Genomic DNA, 20,240 nt, shown 5'->3' on the forward strand with positions numbered 1-20,240 from the left:
TAGATCATTTTTTAGGCTTAATGTTCTGAAGGAATCTTTTGAATAACTGAAACTGACTTTCTAGTTTCAAAGTTGTATGATTGTTTTGCCTGACAATTTGACAATGAAATTTGACGGTTAACATTTATATCCATTTTTTGTATTTTTTTTATGATGCTTCTTGATCACCATTGACATTAATTTTATGCAAAACAGATGTGTGAACAACCTGTCTTACATCTACTTTTGTGTTCACCAGAAGAAAGAAAAAAATATAGATTTGGAACGACACTGATGACACAAATTTCATTTTGGGGTGAACTATCTTTTGAAGCTTATCTCTATGGTTCATCAAAATCATCTAGCAGGAAGACAGAGAGAGAGAGAGAGAGAGAGAGAGAGAAAGAAAGATAGACAGAGGGGAGGGGTGAGCGAACATAAGAGGTAAAAAAGCGAATGAGGAGAGCAGCAGCACACCGATCAGTCACTCTCCGCTGGTGCACCGACTCTGAGAAACACCACCCGGTCATTAGATTGTAAGGTTTTGCCACCGAACCATCGGGTGACATGGGAGTCCGCTCAGGTGTTCGACCTGGCGCAGACCCTGAGGGATGGGGTCCTCCTGTGCCAGCTCCTCAACAACCTGAGACCCCAGTCCATCAACCTGAGGGAGATCAACCTGAGACCTCAGATGTCACAGGTAAGAGAAGTTCTGTTTACAATAAGTCTGGACGTTACACTCAATAACTAGAGGGTTAAAAGCAAATTTAGAAACATATGTTATATGTATATATATAAAAAGGCGGACTTGCTGCCTTTTACGTACATATACATCCAATATTTTGCAAAAGAAAGTTAATGTTATGCAAGAAATGCTATACCGTTATTTATCTGTGTGCTAAATTATCCCTCTGTCGCTTAATATGAGCAATGCAGTAACAATATGGAAAGAGATATAAATCTTAAAAGGCTCACTCAGTCATTTCCATAAAAAAGGAACAGGGCTTTTAAAAAGATAATTCAAAATTCTAAAAAAAAAATTATGCCGACTGAACATTCCATTTTATTATTCTGCAAACATTACAGGAACGTTGCTTTGAAAAAGTTCTCAGACCATTCTGAAACAATATGTAACATGCACAAAATGTTAGACGAACTTCCAAACAATTTTACAAATATTCCATGAGCAATGTATAGATAATGTTTTTGTGCTGACCTTTTGAGAACGTTATAAAAGACCAGATAACTTTATGCAAATTTTCTATAAACATTACAGGAAGATTGTTTTGTCATAACTTTGGCAGAATGTTAGTGACATCCAGAGAATGTTCCCTGCTAGCTGCTGGGTCATGCAGTTGAATTACTATTTCTGTTACCAATGACAGTAATAATAATAATATGTTTATTTAATGAAAGCCATGTCCTTTCAGCCAGTGCTGGAGCTGGCTAAACACAACCCAAGGACCAGAGTGAGCTGATGCCTAGAAGCATTTACAAAAATTCAATAGAGTTAGCTTTTAGTTTTTAAAATAAAGACCTTGTTTGATTCACTTGTTTGCTGACAAATCTATTCTGTGAAAGTTTGACTTATCTGATCAGAATTACAGCGTACTGTACGTCATTTTGGCTTTGAGGCATCGCTTTGCTGTTTTCATTTATGCTTCTTTGTTTTCATTTGGTTTGTTGTTTCATAGTTTCTTTTTGAAGACATTTAGTCTAAATCAAGAGAGAAACATGCGCAGATTAAACACGGTTTACAAGAGATAAGTGTCCAAAATTGGATTATGATTAGCCTACTATGGACTTTTTCACTAGAGGGAGTGTTGCTATGGATTATAAACTCAAATTTTGATTACCATATTTTCCGGACTATAAGTCACACTTTTTTTCAGTTTGGCTGGTCCTGCGACTTATAGTCAGGTGCGACTTATTTATCAAAATTAATTTGACATGAACCGAGAGAAATGACCCAAGAGAAATGAACCAATAGAAAACATTACCGTTACCAGCCGCGAGAGGGCGCTCTATGCTGCTCAGTGCTCCTGTAGTCTACACTGTGCAGCATAGAGCGCCCTCTCGCGGCTGGTAACGGTAATGTTTTCTCTTGGTTCTAAATAAATGCCAACAGTGCGACTTATATATGTTTTTTCCCTCTATATGACGTATTTTTGGACTGATGCAAATTATGCTCAGGTGCAACTTATAGTCCGAAAAAGACGGTAGAAGAAGTGACAGTTTAAAGTTCAAATGCTGTAAAATGCATTAAACAATGGTATAAACATTATTCAATGTAAATTGTGATAATTGTAGTTAATAATCACAATTACAATTTCAATGGAATAATTGACAATTGATGATTTTTTTGTCATAATCAGGCAGCCCCTGCTTCCAAGTCACCATGATGTTATATATAAACTTTACGATGACAAAGAATATATTTAATCATTGCAGTGCATATTATAAGTCATAATCAATTGGAAATATCTTAATAGACAGGATGTTGCACATCTTGTTTTTGTTGACTTTCTTTGAAGGGAGCCCTTTTTTGCTTTTTTATCATACCTGACCATAAAAGAGTTTGGGGTCAGTTTTAATAATCAATACTTTTATACAGCAAAGATGCATTCAGTTTCAAGACTTTTTGTCCTTTTAAACTTTCTATTCATCAAAGAATTCTGGAAAAAGTATTAGTTTCCACAAAAAAATATTAAGCAGAATAACTGTTCCCCTTCGAGGGAACTAAAACTGCGTCGAATGACACTTTGGGGGAAGCCCCTCAGAGTAGCGCCTCTGAAGTATGAATGAAACTAAGCCAATCCTGATTGGTTTTGCGTCATGACGTAATGTGTGACGGCATAAGCGGAAGCTATAAAAAGGACGCCGGCACACAACAGAAATATCTTTCTGTTTGTCTTATTTTGTGTTGAATTGTCTAAACAGTCACTATAAGCATGGCGAGCACAAGCAGTTTCATGAGGTGTGTGCAATGTGCGAGAGAACATTTCTGGGATGATGCCTCGGGTGGAACAGCCACTTGCCATCTATTTAGCCCCCGAGTCTGCATCATCCCTAAAAACCCCGGTGCTTCCCACTAAACCGTGCCGTGATACAACTAAGTTAGTGGGCAGGGCTTATACGACATGAGGGCCGTCCTGCAGGCGAAGAAGGCTTCAACAAAGAGGTCCTAGCCAGCCTAGGTCCTCTGCGGGCAGCCACACACATGGGGGATTGATCAAGGTCCCCTCCTCTGCGGAGCCCGCAGGAGATCAATGTCGACTTCCTGCCGTTAAGTGCGCTTCAGGACGCATCGGTCTCCAGCGAATGCACCCTGCACTGTCCGCCCCACAGGCTGGCAGTCACAAGAGCTGGCAGTTCGGCATCGAGATGTTGTCCTTGCCCACATCCAGAACCTGGGGTTGAAATTCAACACGGAAAAGAGCGTTTTGGCACCAGCCCAGAGAACCACGTTCCTGGGAGAGGTGTGGGATTCGGTCACTATGCGGGCAAAGTTGTCTCCTGCACGGATTGAATCCATCCTAGCCATGGTGACCAGGATAAAGTTAGGCCAGGCCATCACTGTAAAACATTTTCAGAGAGTGTTAGGTCTCATGACAGCAGCATCCAATATCATTCCATTCGGTCTCCTGCACATGAGGCCCTTGCAGTGGTGGTTAAAAACCAAGGGGTTCTCCCCGAGGGGAAAAACGATCAGGGTTACACGCAGATGCCTTCGTTTCCTATATATGTGGAAGAGAGCTTGGTATCTGTCCCAGACACCTCCCTCACGAGCTGGGGCGTGGTCATGGACGGACACTTAACAAGAGGTCTATGGCAGGACCATCATTCCTCCTGTCATATAAACTGCCTGGAAATGTTGGCGGTGTTCCAAGCTCTGAGGAGCTTTCTGCAGGATCTCAAGGGTCATCATTTCCTCGTGAGAATGGACAATATGTCGGTGGTGGCCTATATAAACCATATGAGATGATGCCTCAGACTGGCGCATCAGATCCTCCTGTGGTCCATGGGGAAATTGTTGTCTCCCAGAGCAAAATACATCCCAGGGAATCAGAATCAGGGAGCAGACATCCTGTCAAGGCAGGGGCTGAGGACCGGGAATGGAGACTCCATCCGCGGTGGTGCAGTCAATATGTCAGTGATTCAGCCCAGTGGAAGTGGATCTTTTCGCGTCGAGAGAGTCGACTCGCTGTCAACTGTGGTTCTCCCACACATCCAGCCCCACTGGGATGCCATGGTACAGACATTGCCTTTACCTCGGGCTGTGAGGGCTCAGTCTACCAGAGGCATGGCATCCTCTAGAGCCCTCCTTTCAGGGGCCCCAATCCAGGAGGTCTGCGATGCAGTAGGATGGGCCACCCCTCACACTTTTATTAGACTTTACAGCCTGGACATTCCTTCGACACCTGGCACCCTTGTGCTCTAGTCATAAGTGTGCCTGTGCGCAGCCACACCTCCCCCAGCCTGGGAGCGCTTGCTTCATCACAGAAGATATCTCTGTTGTATGCAGGCATCCTTTTATAGCTTCCGCATATGCCATCACACATTATGTCATGACGCAACACCAATCAGGATTGGCTTAGTTTCATTTATACTTCAGAGGCGCTACACTGAGGGGCTTCCCCCAAAGTGCCATTCGATGCAGTTCTTTTTCCCTTTCTCGGGGAACAAGGGTTACAGTCATAACCTGAGACGTTTTCCGCAATGAACATAACAATAAATGTATCCTATGCACAAAATCAGCAGAGTGAGTTCTGAATGATCATGTAACACTAAAGACTAGAGTAATGCTGCTGAAAATTCAACTGTGCCATCACAGGAATAAATGACATTTTAAGATGTATTAAAAAAATAAAACAAATAAATGTAGTAATATTTCACAATATTGCTGTTTTTCCAAAGATGATTTCAATATATTCATAGACAATGTTGAATTTTTTTCACAACCATATTTATTTGAACCAGAATGCACAGATCAAGTACTCAGGAGCGATCCGCTGCAGCAGCACGTCTTCAAGCCTCAGAGAGACAGAGATCTCTTCCAAATTGGTGGTGTTTTAGTAGCAAGTGTTGTGAGATGCCAACAGAAGTGGAGAGCATATGTTGTCAGGAATGGAACAACTACAAGATGACGACGAGGACATTGACAGTATCGCATCACACACCTGCCTGACTGAAGTTCCTGAGTTTTCTCCGCGGTTGAGACGCAGCGTTTTGCACATTGTATTTAGTTTGCCACGTATAAACTGGAGGCAACGTCCAATGCTAGAGGGACCCAATGGCACACTGTCAATAGAGTGAGTAATGTGTTCTATTTTTATTATAATCGCAACGATTATAGGGTGCATTATAAACAAATTAATTAATTACAATTACTACATTATATTTTAGACAGTGCTGATTGGTGGTGTATCGTGTGGTAAACAGTAAACAATGAGAGACGTTCTTGCACGAGAGATCACTTCCGGCACTTTCTGTGCTTGCGCAGACTACATCAGGAAGCACTCGCGCACTCAGATCAGTTGGACGTGGTTGTGTACAAGAGGTAAAAACAATATAAATACTGTTAGTTTTCTTACACAAACAGCTCGTTTTGTGTCTTATGTCATCAATGTGTACTTACGATGGGGAACTGTTTAACTTGGACTTCTCTGTACATGTTCTTTTAGGTGGTGACCATAGACCTCCATTATGTGAGTAACAGACAAGAACGGTTTGACCTAAAAATATCAAAATGGGAAATACTGCGGAAACAAAGAAACCTTCATTTTGGATGTCCTTGAGGTAAGCTAAAACATACCAAAATTTAATTTGAAAGGGAACTATCCCTTTAATTTTCAATTTTGGCTGAACTAACCCTTTAAAACAATCCAACGAAACAGCATTCCTAATCGATGCAGGTAATCAGTTACATAACTTAAGCGCATTGTACGAAAAGTACCCCCCCCCCATGTTTTTTATTTTAGAAGTCCTTGCCACAAACAGGGAGATATGTTGCAAAATGTGTATGCAAAAATGCATTTTGCCCACATAATGGTGTTGCTACATTGTCTACCAACATAATCTGACTACAAAATCAACCAAACTTGTTTTTTTTTTACTGCAGATTTCAGTAGTAAAGGAAGATAGTCTGTACCCTAAGTGGAATCCTGATGCACTGCCCTCTTCTGTTGGGGAGGTGAACTTCCAGACTGGAATAATAGCAGGAAAATTTGCTAAACTAAATTTTTCTAAAGTAACTAAACCTGTTACTTACACCTCTTTCCACTCGACTGCCCCACCACCACCACTGTCTGTGTCTTTATATCTGTTACTCATGCAGAATGTCAAAGGTTTATGTGGATCAGCTGGATGAAGACACAGTGGGTGTGACTAGGCATTGTCCCAGCACACATCAGTCTGTTGTGACTGTGTCTCGTACAGCCTTTAAAAACCCAGAAACACACCAATACCGAGAGTATCTAGCTCCCATGTACATCCCAGGTACAAATGCAAATGCTTTTAGTGCTAAATGCCATTTGCTTTCCAGTTATTTTATTGAAATCAAACTCATCTGTCTTAATTTATTCATGGCACATCATGTAGTTTGACATTTCATTTTCACTTCAGATGTCACTGAAGTATGATTTCTCATGAATCAGTGGTACTTATAAACCAGCAAGACAAGTTTTTACTTATCTGCTGTCTCATTGCGTAGGTAAAATCGAGGAAGTGATTTTAGAAGCGCATACAGTGGAGAGAAAAGCTGAGTCATACGTGAAAGATGAAAGGTTTATTAACGGCTTGCCGAACTACACGGTTGAGATCCGTGAACACATCCAGATTACGTGACACTAGTGACGCTAGCAGCTGCGCTGGGACATGAAGGGGAGGGCTTATTGCTGTCATCGGACAGATAATAGACTAACAGAGAACCTGTTCTGTGGGTATTGTGGGTTTTTTGTTGGCATGCTCTATTTTTTTTATGGGGAGCTTTGTGTAAGTGTATAGTTTCTTGACTACTGCACTTGTGTGCAAAGCGTGTCCCTTCTGATCTAGGCCTGAGTACATGTGTTTTTTTTTCAGTTAAAGGACAGTGAAACTGTAAAACAGGGAGATGCCACCACAGAGGGCCGCAGTGAGTTTGTTGAGAAGATTTTTTTTGAAAAGCTCAGACCCTGTAGTGTAATTGCATTCAGGTAATCAAACACACACAAAAAATGTATCAATCCTGTTTATTGCAGTCTTATATAATAGATTTCACTATAATTTTTAATCAATCATGGCTTAAAGTTTAAAAAATATATATGTTTTAAATAGTTATAGTTTTTTAAAGTAAATCATTACTAAAGTAAATAAGTCAGTCCTTTGAGATACATGCCCAAAAATATTTCGTAACCTTTCTTGCTGTAAGGATAACAGCCACAGAAGCTAGCAAGTTGTTTAACCATAAGCAAACCAACAAAAATATAATATGCATAAAAGGAAAAATGCACAACATATTTTAAAGAAACTTCCAGATTTTTTTCCATTCCACTTCCTATTTCCAGCTCCAGAAACAACAAGAGCACTAATCGTATAGAAAATTTTGATCGTGCTTTTAAGGTGATTTTTCCACTGCATGGAACGGCGTGGATCGGCTCAGTTTGCATTTCCACTGCAGTATAGTACCACTTTTGAGTGGGCAGGGTTATATGCATGTCAAAGGAAGTGTAATTCCTCAACAGACCTCAAAATTATGGTCATTATTTTGTTGTTTAAAAAAAGGTGCGCGCGTTCGAAACAGTTGTGTTCGTTCAAAAAAAGTTGCATTTAGTTGCATTTACTTCCCTGGCTGTACTGATTTGATCTAGCGGGTCTAGTGTCTCATGTCGCAAGTCACTATGCAGGTAGAGATGATTCTTTCCAGCAAATCAGTGATGAGCAGGGTTTACAAGTCACATTTTTGTAATGGTCAGCTTGCTTGGAATCTCAGCTGAGGTGTTGCTGAAAAAAGTACCAGGTACTGTACACAGTGGAAACCCCCCCCCAAAGGCGAGCTGTGCCATGCCATTCTGTGCTGCATTCCGTATGGAATTACATTTGCTTCAATAAAAATGAACGAAACTTTATAAAACTGAACGTAACTTTTTCAGAAACTTGAAGTAGGTTGAAGCTTGAAATAAGCTTGAAGTAAGCTTGTGTTACTGAATGAAAATAATAACCCGCAACAAACTGTTGCACACTGTAACATGAAAAACTTGTATCGATATTATTGGTTACTTCAGTAACACAAGCTTACTTCAAGATGCCTTGAAAGACAAGCGGAGGAGGAAGATGACGCTGCTCCGTTTCTTTACAGACTGAAACGATCGAAGGTCAAATATTATTTACATATTTAGTAATACAAGCCATGACGTATTTTTTTTTCTTTTTTTATTAATGCAAAGAACTAAATACGCATAATAAAAAAATAACATAATATCAACCACAAAAAAACAATAAAGAATAAAATAGAACTAAATAAAAGAGGGCTAAAATCTAAAAAAAAATAAACAAGGAGATCAGGAAAACAGAGAAGACAGGTTTACAGTTGGAGAATTTTCATTCGTGAATGTGAAATTTGTTTAGGAAGAAATGTAAATTAATAAGAAAACTGATATTTTTGTTTGTGGGGTTGGAGTCATAATACCCAAATATAATGTTTTTCATATGTACTGAGAATCCTGGCAAAATCTTACACTTGACAAACACACCAATATCATCCCAAAATTTCTGAGTGTAGTGACATGACCAAAATAAGTGTACAGTTTCTTCAGAACTCGAACAAAAAGAGCATGTAAGATCAATGTCAGATTTAAATCTTTGTATAAACTTCTTTACTGTGTGTGTGAAAAATAATTATTTGCGGTAGAGACCAGATCTAATCACTGAGAGAGCTTTCCAATATGCGTGCCACTGAGTTGCGTCTGTACTTCCTGGTCAGAGAGCACCTGTCCATCAAAAGCTCACTATCCAATCAGAGTAGATCACTGTTAAGCCCGCCCCCACGAGAAGTTTGTGTCAAAACACCAAACGAAAAACTGTGAAGCATAAGCAAAATCTGTGGCAATACATTCAGAATCCACGATTAGTGAAAACTAATCTTTGAAAAACATTAACAAAGAATGAAGCATATTTGAAGAGCCTGTTAAATAAAAAAAATAATTTTCCTTCTGTTGTAATGGCATATTTTTTATGGTTTCTGAAAAAGTTACGTTCAGTTTTATAAAGTTACGTTCATTTATATTGAACCAAATGTAATTCCATTGAAAAGCACAATTATAGTGCTCCTTTGTCTTTTTGGAGCTTGAAAGATGGGGAAGATTTTTTTGTGTGTTCCATGGAAAAATAACAGCATTTGTTAGTTTAAAACCACATGAGCGCATGAGTTTTTGGGTGAACTGTTTCTTTAAATGAACACTAATTCATTAATGTCAACATGTAACTGAAATCCGGCATTCTGACTGACAACAATGTCCCTGGCATCCTGAAAGACTTGTGAGTAATTTTTACCTTAATCATGTTCAAATACAATTCTGTTATTCATTCCATACTAGATGCCGCTGAAGTATGGAGGCCTACAAGGTACAAAAAAAATACACAAGTAACAGCTCTGCGGGAGGTAGGAAAGGATTTTTTTTTTTTTTTTAAATAAATTAAGTAAAAAAAGTTGGGCCTTTTTTAATCACTGAGATTACCTTAGCAATAATATGATATTGTAAAATGTAAAACTGTTTTGATGTGGCATACTAAATACATTTTCTACATTTTTCATAGGTTGGAAAGTGGTTCAGTGCTGTTTTTACATACCTTAAACATATTCCACGCTATTTGGTGCCATGTTATTTTGATGAAATTATTGTCGGGGTGTATAGAGCTGTATATAGAGCTGTAGATGCTGTTTTCAACCAAATGTCCAGGTTAGTTTTTTGTTAAATGTAATATTGAGTGTAAGATTGTATTTATTAATATCTGTCCTGTGTGTAAATTGTAAATGTGTGTAATGGGGTTCCAGCTTTGTTCAGAATGGATCGACCCTGGTTAAGCAGCTGGCCCTGGGGTCAGTTCAGATGTGTGGGGTGGGTCGCATCCCTGCCCTGCCGCCCCTCTCCCCTGAACTGGAGGATGTCCCGGTCCGACTCAACAGGTTGACCAAACAAGAGGAGCAGTGTTTCTCTTGCTGCAGGTTGGATTTATACACAGTTCCAGCTAGTGTAAATCATTTAACTGAAAAGACTGTTTATATTTATTTAATGCTTTAAATGCTTTAAATTACAAAAAAGGAAAAAAAGAAAAAGAACCACATGTTTGATACTAGACAGGGCCCCAGGTGTATACTGTTTAAAAGTGTTGCCGTACCTATACAATTATGCTTATACAACCATAGTGACATGCTTTCTAATGCTTAAGTTGCAGTGTCATTAAAATAATAATTATTAAATTAAATTTATGCATTTAGCAGGTGCTTTTATCTTAACAGTGCATTCAGGCTATCAATTTTTACATTGAGGTACCAATCCATACACTTCTACATATTACATACCTTTTAATGTTGGACTTGTTTTATAATAAAATATTATCAACTATGCAGATCTGCCACATTTCTTCACTGGAATCTTCCGCTGTTGGGGGCGAGACACTTTCATAGCACTGCGTGGCCTCATGCTTTTAACAGGGAGGTACCTGGAGGCCAGGTGAGCATCTAATTTAAGAATGCATACCAATGACTCTGAAGTCATAATCCAGGACTACTGTAATATCGTGCCCAACGGTACAGATGTTCTTATGTGCCCTGTGTCACGTATGTATCCTACTGATGACTCTGAGGCACAGCCCCTGGGGACAGTGGTAAGAAGAATGGAAACAATCTCTGACAGCGTATGATACTTTTCCTTACCTACCTATTTGTATTTAAAAAAAAAAAATGATTCCATTTTGTGTTTTGTTCTGTCACTGTCATTATGTTGCACTGCAGAGCTTCTGTCACGAAAAACAAATTCCTCGTATGTGTGAACATACCTGGCAACAAAGCCCATTTTTATTCTGATTCTGATACTTAGTAGTGTCCTTCCCTACTTAGTAATGTCCTGCCCTACTTTTTACTTAATTTACCAAACTTCCATTTAACATCCAACATATTTGAAAAATATTGATATTGAATATAGATTTTTTTTATGTATATTCTACAGAAACTCACCTTTCATACAGCTTTGTAACTTTAATTTACATTAATGTCTTGTATAAACAAACAACCATTTTACAAAAGTATTTTTTTTAAATTAAGGTATAATAATAAGGTAAAATTAAGAATATAACACTTACTGTGTAAATCTCTACATATTTAATAATATTATAAAGGATACACACACACACACACACACACACACACACACACACACACACACACACACACACACACACACACACACACACACACACACACACACACAGATTGTGTCTAATATTTACATCACATAGTTAAGAAATATCACATGAGATGTAGAAGTGCAATATCACAGTGCAAATGGGATACTCAGTTCATTAAGAAGTTAATATTGTGTTATTTTAGACATAATGTTGCACATTGAACCATTGGCATATGCGTTGGCTGGCTTTAAAGTGGCACTGCACAGACTGATTGGTGTATGGCATCAAAACCCGCGATATTGATTCAAAAGCACAAGGAATCATCTGCTCTCTAAAGCTTTAGCGGTACTTTGATGTCACACACCGATCGATCTGATAGTGATGACCAACATCAAGCTAAACAAGCCTAATGCTTCAATGAACCATTCATTAAGGACCTTTTACTTCACTCCTGAAAGAATCACAATACTAATACTGTGTTTGACCCCCTTTCGCCTTCAGAACTGCCTTATTTCTACGTTGCATTGATTCAACAAGGTGCTGAAAGCATTCTTTAGAAATGTTGGCCCATATTGAAAGGATAGCATCTTGCAGCTGATGGAGATTTGTGGGATGCACATCCAGGGCACGAAGCTCCCGTTCCACCACATCCCAAAGATGCTCTATTGGGTTGAGATCGGGTGACTGTGTGGGCCATTTTAGTACAGTGAACTCATTGTCATGTTCAAGAAACCAATTTTAAATGATTCGAGCTTTGTGACATGGTGCATTATCCTGCTGGAAGTAGCCATCAAAATAGTATGGGTACATGGTGGTCATAAAGGGATGGACATGGTCAGAAACAATGCTCAGGTAGGCCGTGGCACTTAAACGATACCCAATTGGCACTAAGGGGCCTAAAGTGTGCCAAGAAAACATCCCCCACACCATTACAACACCACCACCAGCCTGCACAGTGATAACAAGACATGATGGATCCATGTTTTCATTCTGTTTACGCCAAATTCTGAATCTACCATCTGAATGTCTCAACAGAAATCCAGACTCATCAGACCAGGCAACTTTTTTCCAGTCTTGAACTTTCCAATTTTGTTGAGCTTGTGCAAATTGTAGCCTCTTTTTCCTATTTGTAGTGGAGATGAGTGGTACCCGGTGGGGTCTTCTGCTGTTGTAGCCCATCCGCCTCAAGGTTGTGCATGTTGTGGCTTCACAAATGCTTTGCTGAATACCTCGTATGTAACGAGTGGTTATTTCAGTCAAAGTTGCTCTTCTATCAGCTTGAATCAGTCGGCCCATTCTCCTCTGACTTCAAGCATCAACAAGGCATTTTTGGCCACAAGACTGCTGCATACTGGATGTTTTTCCCTTTTCACACCATCCTTGTCAGGTATTGGTAAGGGAGGAACTCAGGTGCAGACAGGGATTCTCAACACAAAGGGTTTATTACAAAAAGGGGAAAACAAAACCCACGAGGGGGAAAACACGGAGCAAGGTAAAGACTAAATAACTAAAACAGGACTGGACTGACAAGATAAACAAGGACTCTAAATACTAACTATAAACACTCACGGTAATACAAGGACTTCAGCGGGTACAGCACAATCTCACACACAATCACAATTGTAGAACTCAGTGGAGGTACAATCACAATGACAGGTGAGGAACAATGAACCGACGCAAGACAGAGCACACTAGGAGATCTAAATAGGGGTACTAATCAAGACACGACAGGTGTTACAGATAGGACAATCAAGACACGACTAGGTTAACAAGGGGGGCGGGGCAAGGGAACGAGACAACACAAGCACATGGCCCAAAGACAAGGCCATGCGCTTGTACACAAAACATGGGTCTGTCATGATCCTGCCTCAAGACTAGGAAAAATCACGAGGGCAGAATCATGACAGAACCCCTCCCTTAAGGAGCGGCTTCCAGACGCTCCTCAAGGGAACATCAAACACGGGACACGACTGACATGACAGACTGGGACACAGACACAAACCAACAGGACATGACAAATAATAACAATGGCAAACATGAATACACAACGGCAGGGTTAGGGTGACAAATCAAAAAGAACAAACAGGGAAGGGGAGGGGGCGGGACCACAAAGTTCATGGGGGACAGACCAGGGCGGGTGGGGGGGGTAGGAATCTTAGGAGGGTAGGACGAAGGCTGACGACGGGGGGTACGGGCAGGTCTGGGTGGTGAGGGGCGGGGAGGGGTCTCGGGACTACTGACGGGGGACATGACAGGAGCAGACAAGGGACGCGGGGCAACAATATCTACTGGACACGGGGCAACATCTACTGGACACGGGGGGACAACATCTACTGGACACGGGGCAACATTAACGGGACACGGGGCCACATCCACAGGACACATGACTACATCAGCAGGACACGGGGCTACACTCACGGGACATGGGGAGACGACATCTACGGGACACGGGGCCACATTAACGGGACACGGGGCCACATCAACAGGACACATGACTACATCAGCAAGACACGGGGCAACACTCACGGGACACGGGAAGACGACATCTACGGGACACGGGGCCACATCAACGGGACACATGACTACATCAACAGGACACGGGGCCACATCAACAGGACACGGGGCCACATCAACAGGACACGGTGCCACATCAACAGGACACGGTGCCACATCAACAGGACACGGGGAGACAACGGCTGGACACTTAGGACTTCTGGGGACAGGGTCAGGGGACAAAACAGGACTGACGGGGACTTCTAGGATTTGGACAAGACGGGACAAATAATCAGAAAAGGCTTTAGCAGCCAGGACAATTGGCATCTCCTTACGAGATGAGACAGACTGTACAAGAGTCTTTGCTGCAGAGTCGGCCGCGGCTCTCTCCTCCGCTCTCACGACTGCAGCTCTCTTCTTTGCCGGCTCGGGCACGCTCACCGCTGCTGGCTCGGGCACGCTCACCGCTGCTGGCTCGGGCACGCCAGCTCTCGACGCTGCTGGCACGGGCACGCCAGCTCTCGACGCTGCTGGCACGGGCACGCCAGCTCTCGACGCTGCTGGCACGGGCACGCCAGCTCTCGACGCTGCTGGCACGGGCACGCCAGCTCTCGACGCTGCTGGCACGGGCACGCCAGCTCTCGACGCTGCTGGCACGGGCACGCCAGCTCTCGACGCTGCTGGCACGGGCACGCCAGCTCTCGACGCTGCTGGCACGGGCATCCAGCATTGCCTCCTGTCTGCTGAGTTCCATTGTGGTCGGTTCATTCTGTCAGGTATTGGTAAGGGAGGAACTCAGGTGCAGACAGGGATTCTCAACACAAAGGGTTTATTACAAAAAGGGGAAAACAAAACCCACGAGGGGGAAAACACGGAGCAAGGTAAAGACTAAATAACTAAAACAGGACTGGACTGACAAGATAAACAAGGACTCTAAATACTAACTATAAACACTCACGGTAATACAAGGACTTCAGCGGGTACAGCACAATCTCACACACAATCACAATTGTAGAACTCAGTGGAGGTACAATCACAATGACAGGTGAGGAACAATGAACCGACGCAAGACAGAGCACACTAGGAGATCTAAATAGGGGTACTAATCAAGACACGACAGGTGTTACAGATAGGACAATCAAGACACGACTAGGTTAACAAGGGGGGCGGGGCAAGGGAACGAGACAACACAAGCACATGGCCCAAAGACAAGGCCATGCGCTTGTACACAAAACATGGGTCTGTCATGATCCTGCCTCAAGACTAGGAAAAATCAAGGACACGAGGGCAGAATCATGACAATCCTTTGTAAACCCTAGAAATGGTTGTGCATGAAAATCCCAGTAACTGAGCAGATTGTGAAATACTCAGACTGACTGTCTGGCACCAACAACCATGCCACGCTCAAAATTGCTTAAATCACCTTTCTTTCCCATTCTGACATTCAGTTTGGAGTTCAGGAGATTGTCTTGACCAGGACCACACCCCTAAATGCATTGAAGCAACTGCCATGTGATTGATTGATTAGATAATTGCATTAATGAGAAATTGAAGAGGTGTTCCTAATAATCCTTCAGGTGAAGGTATGTATGTATGTATGTATGTAAATATATATACATACATACGTATGTATGTATATATATTGTCCTGTACCATAGGCTTTAACATGGAGGCCAAAGGAAATACCTAGACAGGATTTGTTTACGGTGGAAAACACTTCAACTGTGGGACATGGATGGATAAAATGGGAGAGAGTGACAAAGCTCATAATAGAGGTGTTGCAGCCACACCCAGGTACTTTAACCACCTCCTTACATACCTGTCATTCTAAACCCATATAATAATGCTCCACTATATTTAGCACAAAAGAATGCTTTCAGTGTGAAACACTGAGATGGAATAGCTTTGAGCAAGGATAAACCAGTCCTCCATACGTCAAGTGGATGATGGTGTTGTGTTTATGTGCAGGGATGGCTCTGCGGTGGAGATTGTGGGTCTCTGTAAGTCAGCGGTGCGTTGGCTGATGACGATGAATGAGAATGGATATTTCCCATACTGCTCTGTCACAATACACAGAGATGGTACATCCTCTTCAACACATTTACATTCTCAATGACACTGTCAATGCTTGTTTGATACAAAATAAGGTGCCAGTAATTTAACATTTTATTTTATTACAAAAAAGGTGCAAACGTTTTTTTTATTAATATTTAATACGATTTACTATTAATAATTTATATTTTATTTTGTTAATTTTTACAAAATAAGGTGCCAACAATTTTTTTATATTATTTTTTTTAAATCTTATTTCAAAATAAGTAATAAAATCTTTTATTAAATAAAAACAAAATAATATACCAGTAATTAATTTTATTTTACTCTATTTACTTTTTATTTTACTCCAAAAAAATGTTCGAACTACTACCAGAGCAACATTGTTGTGGTGTGCAGATGAATGTTGACACAGCAACTCACTTTTGAATCTAGTCATTCCTGTCCTGTTGAAAAGACACACCTTCAGTAGTATCACGATTTACTGTAATGATACAGTATAATCAGCTGACAGCATGCTTATCATTTTATATTTTAAAGATATCATGACCATTACAGTGTCATTTTTCCAGGAACTGAACAGTCGGTATCCTATAAAGAGTGGAATCAAAGGATCCAGGAGAATTTTGAAAGGTTTTTTCTACGTGTCAGATGACCCTGCAGACCCAAATGAGCAACATCCAGAACTGGTTCACAAGAAATGCATTTACAAAGACAGCTACGGGGCCTCTAGCCCCTGGTGTGACTACCAGCTCAGGCCTAACTTCACCATCGCCATGGTTGTGGTGAATTAATCTGACTCCATTTTCTTATGATCTCGAATTTAGGTTGAAATGCAAATTGGTTGTATGCCTTTTTAATTAATATTCTTCTGACATTTGATTATTCTAGTTAACTCTATTTTTATATTAACTCGTTCATTCGGGTGCTCGTGTTGCTAACAAGGATTCAACGTAATCTACTAGTCAATAATTACAGAGTAAGACAGAAAAGAATCAAAATGTAACAATTTATTTACAGTCAGGTAGATATGTATTTTGCCAATTACATATCCAATTGAAACACATCAAATCATATCAATACAAAACATCAAATTCTCAAAGATGAATCTAAAAGTAAAATATGCATACCTAACCTTAGAAAATACATAGTATGAAGTGAAGAGACACACAACACACTACGGGCTTTCTGGCTACAGAAATCGCCCTGATCCTCTTTCTGCAATCGTTTAAATACCTCAGAGCAAGACAAACATCCCCCGAGATGGAGACAGGAACTAACAATTGGAATTTGCATTAACTCAGGTTCCAAGCCTGGGTGGTTTTACAACTCAATGGGAACAGGGGGTAATTTACATGGAGGACCCTAGGAAAGGGCACTCCCATCACAGTAATCAAGATCTCTCTTGACTCTTCAGATCTGTATTATCTTCTAATCTACTTTTGTGAGAGTGAGACCATTATACCAGTTGCACTGAGACATTTCCAATGATACTAGACATGAGTGTTAGTTCACTTGCATTGACATTTTCATGTAATCATTTTGAGCAGACTAAGTAGAAGGAAGAATGGGTGAAGGGATTTAAAATGAAACAAATGGCCGGAAGGGGAGGAGGTCTCCTGCTCCTCCACTCTGTGGGGTGTCTCGAAGATGCCCGTGTATGTTTGTATTGTCTGTTTCTCAGGAGATCAAAGTATCTCAGGTTCTTTCGTCCTTACAGTGAGTCCAAGTGCTTATAAAAGATTATTTCTGAGGGTTTTTTGGCTGATCTTTTATGCAGTCTTTTCTTTTACCATGCACCAGAGCTGTTTACAGTGCAGAGAGAGTGGAAGGCTTTAGAGATTGTAGAAAATAAATTGCTCGGTCCTCTGGGAATGAAAACGCTGGATCCAGAGTGAGTGGAAAACAACACCTGCTGTCTGCCTGTTGGTTAAGATGCTACTTGAGTTAAAAGTGTGCTCTTTTGGCTGGCTGACTGACTGGACATGGTTCGATGAGTGCTTTTAGTCTAGAACAAGAATATTTTTGCAACGTGAAGTCATTTGTATGTAGAAATCTCTGATGTTGGTGTGTCTGTATTTGTTTAACAGTGATCTAGTTTACTGTGGCATTTATGACAACTCCCTGGATAATGACAACTACAGCTGTGCGAAAGGATTCAACTATCACCAAGGACCTGTATGTTCTCAAACATTAAAGGGATAGTTTGCCCAAAAAAATGAAAATTCTCTCATCATTTACTCACCCTCACGTTCTTCCAAACCTTTATGAATTTCTTTCTTCTGCTGAATGCAATAGAAGATATTTTGAAGAATGTGGGTAACCCAATGGTTTCTGGTCCCCATTGACTTCCATATTATATTTTTTCGCACACTCCAGAAGTGAACGGATTTGGAAGTAAATGACAATTTTCATTTTGGGGTAAACTATCCTTTCAAAAAGTATGAATTGTTTTGGATGTCAGAGATTTAATTTTGTTTTAATTATGCACATTTCATCATTCATTTACAGGAATGGTTGTGGCTAGTTGGATACTTCTTACGAGAAAGGTATTACAGAGCTCAGACTAACACAAAAACTTTCTTTTAAACGAGTGAAATGATTTTAATCTACAGAAGATTGAGTTTAAAAATTCAGTGTTTGAGTCATTTGCACACACACACACACACACACACACACACACACACACACACACACACATATATATATATATATATATATATATATATATATATATAAATAGCATTTAATATCTATATGTTCTCTATTAATCTAGATCACCTTGGAAGGGTTTACCTGAGCTGACCAATGAAAATGGACAGTACTGCCCGTTCAGTTGTGAAACACAGGCTTGGTCCATCGCCACTGTTCTGGAAGCTCTGTATGATTTATGATAATGTCAAGGACAAGCTCTCATATTCTTCTTGCCACCTTCCTGAGAACTTCATAGGACGTTGTTTTACATTGTTTCACAGCTTTGTGCAGACACAAATACTCTCTGAGATGTTTTAGTGTTTGGAAGAAATGGAAACACTTTATTTTTTGATTGTGCCAACTCACTTTTAAAGAGGTTTTCGGTATTGTTAACTCTTGTTAGTTAGTACTAGCAGATTTGGATTGTTGGTTAAGAAGCAGGTTTATGCTCATTTGTGATTATTAAAGTACTGTAGATATCATGCTTCCTCAAGACAAAGAATAGATTCCTTACCTTTAAATACAACTGGTACTATCTCATTCTCTAAATTCATATTTCAAAATCTTTCAGCTATGACACACATGTCTAGATCCACAGTAGGGGCTTTTGTCTTTCTTTTTTGCAAAGTCATGGTTGCTTCATTGTCTGCCCATGGGCAACAGAAAATTCCGTTCTGCCTCCATAAACCTACAGTACACAACAAACTATTTCAGGTATCATGACGCACCTGTTTTAGTCTCACTCATGCCTTACACAGATTATTTTTACATTTTGATCTAAGAGTGACAGTGACAGACAATCCATACACAAACAAATTATTGATCAAATGTTCAGTGTAATTAACCCACTACAGTACAGTGTTGCCATATAACACTATTTTTTTTTTTCTATTTTTCTTTTATGTATGGCTAGAATTGAAAGGGAAGATAAGAGTTCAATTCCCAGGGTTGCCCCTACAAGGAAAATGAATTATAATTTTTCGGTACATTTTTATTCTCATCTTTTCTAATTAGATGTTCTAGAATTCTCATTGGACGTTTTTTTTTTTTTTTGATAACAGTAGCATCAGTTGCTAACTTCATGCTATGTTTTATGGAAACAACAAACAGCAAAGCTGCTTTAAAGAACAGTATTAAATAAATAATAATGATCCACTTAATTTGTCTTTTTAGTTGTTGCAAGTACATTCATGTATCAATCTGGATAATAAACAGGAATTCATTTAGAGGAGAAATTGACTATTTTTCACTGTGATAAATGAGTTTAAACAATTTTTCACACGGTTTAGACAATATTTTAAACCATTACATATTTTATTAATTATAGTAACTGTTGTTTTTATGTGCGTTTCACACTCTTAAAACTTAAAACAACTTAGTTATGTTTTTTGGTTACTTTAGAAATCTTAAGATTAATCATGATTCATACTTTAATTTAAATTAAAAGCACCTGAAAACAAGCTTGTGTATTCATTGTTTTAGCAGAAGTAAAAAATTATAAAAAAGTAAAAAAAAAAAAAAAAAAACATCATAATCGGTCCTACTAACACAATACTGTAAAAAAAAGAACAAGAAAATTGTACCTGCGAGTCATGGGATCTCGTGATAGCCCACTAATGCATTACAGCATAATTTACCTT

At 40.0% G+C, this 20,240-nt stretch overlaps 1 pseudogene; it reads left to right on the forward strand.

Moving 5' to 3' along the window:
- Nucleotides 1-546: 546 nt before the first annotated feature.
- LOC127946092 (glycogen debranching enzyme-like) lies at nucleotides 547-19,755 on the forward strand (annotated as a pseudogene).
- Nucleotides 19,756-20,240: the final 485 nt, after the last annotated feature.

This window comes from Carassius gibelio, chromosome A24 (assembly GCF_023724105.1).
Source record: "Carassius gibelio isolate Cgi1373 ecotype wild population from Czech Republic chromosome A24, carGib1.2-hapl.c, whole genome shotgun sequence".
In the NCBI taxonomy this organism is placed as follows: Eukaryota; Metazoa; Chordata; class Actinopteri; order Cypriniformes; family Cyprinidae; genus Carassius; species Carassius gibelio.